Source organism: Eptatretus burgeri, chromosome 17, assembly GCF_056783735.1.
Source record: "Eptatretus burgeri isolate ZD-2024b chromosome 17, Ebu_testis_v1, whole genome shotgun sequence".
NCBI classification, from domain to species: domain Eukaryota; kingdom Metazoa; phylum Chordata; class Myxini; order Myxiniformes; family Myxinidae; genus Eptatretus; species Eptatretus burgeri.
This window is the reverse complement of record NC_140977.1, coordinates 41,820,667-41,829,679: the sequence shown is the minus strand read 5'-3', so window position 1 is coordinate 41,829,679 and position 9,013 is coordinate 41,820,667. Positions and strand designations below refer to the sequence as shown.

At 44.4% G+C, this 9,013-nt stretch overlaps 1 long non-coding RNA gene across 1 annotated transcript; it reads right to left on the bottom strand.

The window, feature by feature from the left end:
* Positions 1-775: 775 nt before the first annotated feature.
* On the bottom strand, positions 776-3,093 carry LOC147009877 (uncharacterized). Its single transcript, XR_015052955.1, has 2 exons — positions 3,014-3,093; positions 776-1,044 (listed from the first exon to the last, which is right to left on the bottom strand). It is a non-coding gene; the product is annotated as an uncharacterized LOC147009877 (long non-coding RNA).
* Positions 3,094-9,013: the final 5,920 nt, after the last annotated feature.

Here is a 9,013-nt window from a genome sequence, read left to right as displayed (position 1 = left end):
GCAAAGTAAACCAAATGAAGAGACACCTTGTCGAGTAAACCTCACGAAGAGACAGCTCGTATTTTCAGAAATCATAAGAATAAAATGATTCTTACGTTTGTCAAAGGAAGTTCAACACATCAAAGAGTCAAGAGCAGCAAAGTAACCACAAATAAGGCGAGAACAACTCACGAAGTGCAAGATCATGAAATACAAAATGCACTGAAAGCTGCACTGACGAGAACACGTCACAGCCGACTCATGAACATATTGTGGGACAAGCTACAAATGGCCACGTAATGACGTAATAACATCAATGACGTACCGGGCATGGGAGGCTCAGCGGGAATGAATATGGGGTGGTGTTATGGATTCACCTTTTTTTATCGAAACTGAACGAATTTATTTTGAATAATAAACAAAAGAAAACGACACAATATTTGAGGAGCATCCAAACAAGGTCATGCAAATCGACGTGTAAATAATCAAGTTATTCAAAAACGAAAAGCTGCCCAGGCCTCCCAGGCCCCACATGCACAGAAGGGTGAAAGGGAAAGTAAAACAAAATGTGAACTCGCTATTAACCTCCCCTCCTAAAACAAGATAATCATGACCGAGGCTTTCTTCCATGGACCATCTTGTGTTTTGGAGGTTCAAGTACTTGGTGTCACATGGACGATGTCTGCTGACGCGGATTGGTCACACTGAAACATTGTGCTTCCAAAATGGCCGAATCAAAGGTAATTACACTCGAGGGGACGGCGTGGTTCCCGACCATGTCATGAAAACACAAAGGTGACGAGCTGAAGAGTTTATTGTAAGCGACAAGTACAGGATCGATGGACAAACATGAAATAGAGATTATACATTCATTGATGTAATGAAGGGTTCATATTTGAAGAGAAACTGTTCATGTTTATAATCATTGTTAACAATCAACACATGGCAGGAACATCAAGCAAAGGAAATGGTGAAACAGGTGTCTTGTTGGAAGAATGAGATGAGAAGATGTGAGGAGGTGTGTCCGGTCCTGGTCATGGAACTCTTATTCAACCTGATGAACCACTTGGGGTGAGAAGGAAAGATGTAATTACACGGATTGTTCATGAGATTGGTTAATCATGTCAATAAGTTATACCAAGCAGATCCTCCCTTCGACTGGATCAACAAATATTAACATTTTAGACTCAATGTGGATCTCACATACCACAACCCAAACTCTTATTACTTCATCTTTTACCATGGTATCTTGAACAAAAGAACCCGAACGAGAGGGGGAGCACTCGGTGGAGTGCAAAACCTCCGCCGCCAACACTGCTGGGTCACTCAAGTGAACCTGATATCCTATTCATTCAATTTGACGTCAACAGTGCTCACAGAGTTATAGTTTGCAACTTTCCCTATTACTTTTAACTTTTACATACTCAATTCATTCGTCATAACTCGATTCCTTGAGACAGAAATTGATTTTACGTGGGTATATCCACCTGAAGTTCCAAAATCAGCCGCAATTATAATATTGGCATGTTTTTTGTTGGAAATCACTTTTAACATGGAGAAACACATCGAAATTTTGTTGAAAAAAAAGTTGCAAAATTTTTTTTCTCAAACAAATTTTTTTTTTTGGGGGGGGGGGTTTGGAAATCACTTTAAACATGCAGAAATGCAAAAAAAAATTCAAATACTTTTTCAAAATGGCCACCATAGCGGCCATATTGGATTTTGAACCAAGTCCAAAATCTCATGGCATGATCCGTGGACCATACCTTATCCTCCCACCAAGTTTCGTCGAAATCCGTCGAGGAGTTTTTCGGTAATACTGTTCACAAACAAACAAACAAACAAACAAACAAGCAGTCAGAGACTGGTACTTATGAAATCGTTAACTTGACCTCTGACCTTGTCTCATAAAAGCTGTCTGGAGAGAAGGGAGCGACGCAAACCAGAAGTTTCTACGATGATTCTGCACCAAACCATCAAAAATCATAACGTCGACCGAAGCAAAAATCTCCATTTCTCCACGTGAATTCACGGAATTATGTTTGATCTCACTGTGACCTTGACCTTTGACCGATTTTGACCAAAATCTAACCAGCACGAGCCATCACCCTCCTGAATCACGTGGTGTAATTTGACATTGGCAGCTTCTTCCGTTCTCGAGTTATCGTGCCGACAAACAAACAAACAAACAAACAGAAACGGAAGGCATCAATATATTTACGAAATCTTTAGATTTCGAAAGTAACAAACATACAAACAGAAAGGGGTGAAAACAGTAACCTCCGATCTTCGATGGCGGAGGTGAAATATAAAGGAAAGACACAGCTCCTGTAACTGTTACAATAACTTTGACATTCCCCATGAAATGTGATGTTCCTCTGGGAGGAATCATCACCTGTTCTCACGGTGTCACAATGATGGTTTTGATTTCACAGAATCGGGAATAGAACCCAGAATAACAAACATCAATGTTGAGTGAGATACTAAACTACCTGTAATGACGGCTGTCTCCCATCAACGAGTGGTTCATGGATTGAGAGTACAAGGTGGGGTAGGGGGTAGAGGGTGGGGGAGGGGGAGGGGTCGGGGGTTTATAGATCTGACACAATATTTCGTGCTGCAAATAATTAATGAACAAAACAAATACTGGATCGAGCACATGGTTGGAAATCACACAGATTAGAGATTATATTGAGATATAATAAAGTTACTTAAACATTACATCTGACAAATGAACCCCATTGTAATTGTTACATTCCCGACAACGAATCGACATGTTGTTCATCACCACGTGTGATGTATCTTGAACGAGAGTGTGGATGGTTGTTTCAACGATGTTTTCCTTCAATTAATTATTCTATACATTCAGGATAATTATCGTGTGGACGTCACAGTGTTACATCATTCAAAACCTTATCAAAGATTATCAATAAATATTTTTGTCGAGTTGGTGAAATTAAATACACATTGTGAGGAATCTCGGAAAACATTCATCACTCGACATTTGTGAACATTAAACCGGAACTGCACTTACCTCTTGGTGACCCATCATCTATCGACCTTCCTATCCACGGAAGAACCACCAACGGAATCTCCTGTGGAGAAACACCGATGGGGTGGAAATATGAAGATGCAAGACATTGATTTGTGGAAAAGAAGTTGATGGGGGTTGGGGGGGGTGGAGAGATGGTGGGGGTAAAGAGAGGGGGGAGGGGGGAGGGGTGGGGGTGAAGATATGGTTTGGGTAAAGAGGGGGAGGGGTGGGCGTTTGGTGAAGAAAGGAAATGAAGATGACGTGTAATGAGGAGAGGAATGTAAAGATATTCATGGAGATATTGATTCTCATTTACTGTGAAATAGTTTGGACAAAAATTACTGAAAGAAAAAGTGAAATCTCGAATGTGTGAAAATGAGATTATCAGGAATGTCACGTTTATATTTACTTCGAAGGATTTTCACGTTTGTAAAGTGTTGAAGAAGAAGACACGTCAGGTCGTCCTCGCTGATCTGGTCCATCATGATCCTCTCCTGGTTCTGGTTCCTCCATCATGGTTGACGACACAACGAAGGCCAAAGAAAGGAGCATCGTAGTCAATATCAGGAACTTCATGGTCCTGCAGCACATTCGAGTGGGTTTTGTGATGGAGGTGATCCAGAGATTATTACCCTCACCAAAGGAGAGGATGTTGCATTTGGGTCCTTTTGTCTGTCTGTCTGTCCGTCTGTCTGTCTGTCTGTCTGTCTTTCTGTCCGCACAGAACTTTCGTGTTTTTCTCCACAACCAGTTGTTGGATTGAGATGAAATTTTCGACATTGGTCCGACTATTCCGATACAATGTTTTAAAGATAATAACGACGTCGAAAGTCACGTGGTTTGGCAGCCATATTTTAAAAACGGAAACTCTGAAACTGCACAAAGGAAGAAATTGAAACTTGCCACACAGCAATTCTGATGAATGAGTGTGATTTTTGCGATGTCATCGGTGCTCTTGTTATGACGTCATAATTGCCTTCTTCTTCTTCTTCTTCTGCTGCGACAACCATTATCCCACTGTTTTTATGGAGTCAGCCACTTTGCCCGAGCCTTCATAACCGGCTGACCAGGCTTGACGGTTGACAAGTTATTGCTGGAATTTGGAAATTGTCCATGGTGCTGGGTGCTGGGGATAGCTCACCTACTCTTCACGAAGGACACCATGGAATGATAGAAGATTTGTCTCCCGACCATCACTATCTTTCTCTGTTTCACTTACTGCTCTCCAAATTCTACAAACTTAAACGCTTTCTTTGTCTTTCTTAATTCTTGCCATGAGGACTTGACATCCGAACATCCTCAAGCAGAATTTCTCAATATGGGAGACTTCAGTGGACAACACAGAGAATGGCTGAAATCTTCCCCCATTTTTGTTGGGGGGGGGGTGGGGAGGGGGTTGAAACTCGAACGTTTCCCTTTCTAAATGATTTGGAATAAATTATCACGCACCCTTCCCATATCCCAGATCGTCTTGACCACACTACCATTACCTTGGATTTGTTCTTCACTTCCAATCAGGTGCATTACATCTATACAATTTCACTTCCGATTCGTTCTTCTAACCACAATCCTGTGAACATCCCTTTACTTTCCCCCACTTCTCATCCGAATACTCCGACGAAACGACAGTATTGGCATTTCAATAAAGCTGACTCGACTGGTTTACGAAACTTCTTTCTGACTTTCCCTGGAAAGACCTCTCCCTCTCCTTGGGTGATGCCTCCATCTCTGCTGAATGTGTACCTGAGGTTATTGTTGCAGGAATGGAGGCTTATATCCCCTTCTCTTTCAAATCTATCTATCCGACCAATTCTGCTCTGCATCCATTCGTGTAAGGGATGTCGCATCTTGAACATGGAAAAACTCTTCTTCCTCTGACTCGTATTCAGCTTTCATATCCGCCAGAAATCATTGCAAACATGTTATTCGTGAGGTGAAGCATTCCTTTATTCAAACGAAATGTGACAACTTCTCATCTTCTTTCACTAATAGATCTTTCTGGTCCTGAGCTAAAAGTATCTCCAACAACTTCTGTTGCTCTAACTTTCCTTCAGTTTTCCGTTCAGATGATGCTCTCGCTGTCTCTCCGACCAATAAAGCAACTCTTTTTGTTTCTCATTTCTCCTCCAACACCACACTGGATGACTCGAACCTTCCATCTCCCTCTGCTGCTCCCCTCATCAATCCAATGTCCCTCCCCATAATCTCTTTTCACGTAGTCAAAAAAATACATCTCTCTCTCTGGATATCAGCAAAGCCGACGGGCAAGATGACATTCCTCCCTGTGTCTCAAATGAATATGCTACAGAAGTTGCACCCCGTGCTTGCTCGTTATTTCGTTTTTGTGTAAAAACCCAAACTTTTCCTCTTCCCTGGAAACATGCCTCAGTACAACCTATTTTAAAGAAAGGTGATCGTTCAAACCCTTCCAACTACAGTCCGATTGCTCTAATTTCCACTGTTTCCAAAGTCCATGAATGTCTTCTCCATTCCCATTTTCTCAAGCATCTTGAATCTCACAGTCTTCCATCTGACCACCAATACGACTTTCGCAAGGCAATGTCTACAGGTGATATCCTTTCTGACATTACGAATGTTGGGGCCTCTTTTCGAGATGATGAGGAATCCTTTGTTGTCGGCCTTGATATCTCAAAATCCATTGACAGAATTTGGCATCGGGACCTGATTTCCAAGCTTCCCTCTTTCACCTTTCCTCCTTCACTCTGCTCTCTCACATCGAGCTTTCTCTCCGACCACTCTGTCTCTGTGATTGTTGATGGTTCATCATCTCCCCCTTCCCCATCAACAGCGGTGCAACTCAGGGTTCCTTCTGTCCCTAACACTTTTCCTTCTTTTTGTCAATGACCTTCTTTCTTCCACAAATAACCAAATGTACTCGTATGCTGACGACTAAACATGACATTCCTCAATGTCTTTTACATGTGCCCCATATTCCCACACTCGATCGACATCTCGTTTCATCACAGCCACCTCTTTAAATTCGGATTTGGACAAGATCCCAGTGGGGCAAATGTAATCAAGTTAAGTTTGTTGTTTAAAAAACTCAATGTCTTTCTCTCTCTCTCTCTCTCTCTCTCTCTCTCTCTCTCTCTCTCTCTCTCTCTCTCTCTCTCTCTCTCTCTCTCTCTCTCTCTCTCTCTCTCTCTCTCTCTCTCTCTCTCTCTCTCTCTCTCTCTCTCTCTCTCTCTCTCTCTCTCTCTCTCTCTCTCTCTCTCTCTCTCTCTCTCTCTCTCTCTCTCTCTCTCTCTCTCTCTCTCTCTCTCTCTCTCTCTCTCTCTCTCTCTCTCTCTCTCTCTCTCTCTCTCTCTCTCTCTCTCTCTCTCTCTCTCTCTCTCTCTCTCTCTCTCTCTCTCTCTCTCTCTCTCTCTCTCTCTCTCTCTCTCTCTCTCTCTCTCTCTCTCTCTCTCTCTCTCTCTCTCTCTCTCTCTCTCTCTCTCTCTCTCTCTCTCTCTCTCTCTCTCTCTCCCCCCCCCCCTCTAAAACTCCTCTCAACTCTCCAATCTCCCTTGAAAGCTCCAGAATTACACCATGTGATGAGATAAACCTCCCAGGTATGACTCAAACATCATGAGCCTGGTGTTGGCGCAGTGGTTAGGGCAGCGGCTTGGGATCCAAGAGGTCCTGAGTTCAAGCCCCGTTGGGCCACTGAATTAATACACCAGGGGGTTGACTAAGCCTCTCATCCTTCCGAGGCCGGCGAAATGAGTACCAGTGTACTGGGCCGGTGTATACCCCGGTTAAAATAGGTGTACCAGATCCCTGTGTCGTAAGAGGCGACCAGGGTTGCGTCAGGAAGGGCATCCGGTGTAAAAGATGTGCCAAATCACTATGCGGATCATACGGATGATCCGCTGTGGCGACCCCGAACGGGAGCAGCCGAAAGAAGAAGAAGAAGAGTATAACTCAAACATCATATTTACTCCTGCCTTCTTTGGCCTTACTCTTCTCCTCCTGCCTGGCTGCTCCACCTTCAACATCCTTCTCCCGATATACTCTGCTTCCCTCCTGTGCACATGTCCAAACCATCTCAATCTCACCTCTCTCACTTTATCTCCAAACCGTCCTAACTGCGCGGTCCCCCTCATATACCCATTCCTTATCCTGTCCATCCCTGTCACTTCCAACGAGATTCGCAGCATCTTTAACTCTGCCACCTCCAGCTCCGCTTCCTGTCTTTTTGTTTGCACCACCACCTCCAAACCATACAACATAGCTGGTCTCACTACCGTCTTATATACTTTCGCCTTGACTCTTGCAGCTACACTTCTGTCTCAAATCACTCCTGCAACTCTTCTCCAACCACTCCATCCTGCCTGCACTCTCTTTTTCACTTCTCTCCCACACTCTCCGTTACTTTGGACAGTTGATCCCAAGTATTTAAACCCATCCACCTTCCCCACCTCAACTCCTTGCAACCGCACCATACCACCACCCTCCCTCTCATTTACGCACATGTACTCCGTCTTACTCCGACTGACTATCATTCCCCTTCTGTCCAGTGCGTACCTCCACCTCTCGAGGCTCGCCTCAGCCTGCTCCCTACGCTCCCTGCAGATCATGATGTCATCCGCGAACATCATAGTCCATGGGGACTCCAGTCTGATCTCGTCCGTCAACCTGTCCATCACCATTGCAAACAGAAAGGCCTCAGAGTCGATCCTTGGTGCAATCCCACTTTAACCTTAAACCGGTCCGTCATTCCTACCGCACACCTCACCGCTGTCACACTGTCCTCATACATATCCTGCACGATCCTCACATACTTCTCCACCACTCCCGACTTCCTCCTACAATGCCACAACTCCTCTCTTGGCACCCTATCATAAGCTTTCTCTAAATCCACAAACACACAATGTAACTCCTTCGCTCCTTCCCAAAACTTCTCCATCAACATTTTCAAAGCAAACGTCGCATCAGTGGTGCTCTCTCCTGGCATAAACCCATATTGCTGCTCACAGATCGTCACCTCTCCTCTCAACCAAGCTTCCACTACTCTTTCCCACAACTTCATGGTGTGGCTTAACAACTTTATCCCTCTGTAATTTCCACAGCTCTGCACAGCACCCTTATTCTTGAAAATCGGAACCAGTACACTTCATCTCCACTCCTCCGGCATCCTCTCACTTTCCAAGACTTTATTAAATAATCTGGTTAACAACCCCACTGCCATCTCTCCTAAGCACTTCCATGCCTCCACTGGGATACCATCTGGGCCAACCGCCTTTCCACTTTTCATCGTCTTCATAGCAGTCTTCACTTCATCCTTACTGATCCACCCCACTTCCAGATTCACTATCTCCACCTCTTCCAACCTTCTCTCTCTCATTTTCTTCATTCATCAGCTCCTCAAAGTACGCCATCCACCTTCTCAACACACTCTCCTCGCTCGTCAGCACATTCCCATTTGCGTCCTTTATCACCCTAACCTGCAGCACATCCTTCCCAGCTCGGTCCCTCTGTCTTGCCAATCTATATGAATCCTTTTCCCCTTCTTTTGTATCCAACTTCTCATAAAGCTCATCATATGCCTTTTCATTGGCCTTTGCCACCTCTCTTTTTGCCTTTCGCCACCACTCCTTGTACTCCTGCCTACTTTCTTCATCTCTCTGACTATCCCACTTCTTTTTTGCCAACCCCTTCTTCCTCATACTTTCCTGCACTTCCTCATTCCACCACCAACTCTCCTTATCATCCTTTCTCTGTCCAGATGTCACACCAAGTACCTTCCTAGCTATCTCACTCACAACTCCTGCTGTCGTTGCCCAATCATCCCACCCATCTTTACCACCATCCAACGCCTGTCTCACCTCCTCCCTAAATTTCACGCAACAGTCTTCCTCCTTCAGCTTCCACCATCTGGTCCTTGGTTCAGCCCTCACTCTCTTCCTCAACCTCACCTCTAAAGTCATCCTACAGACCACCAATCGATGCTGTCGAGCTACACTCTCCCCTGCCACCACCTTACAGTCACTAATCTCT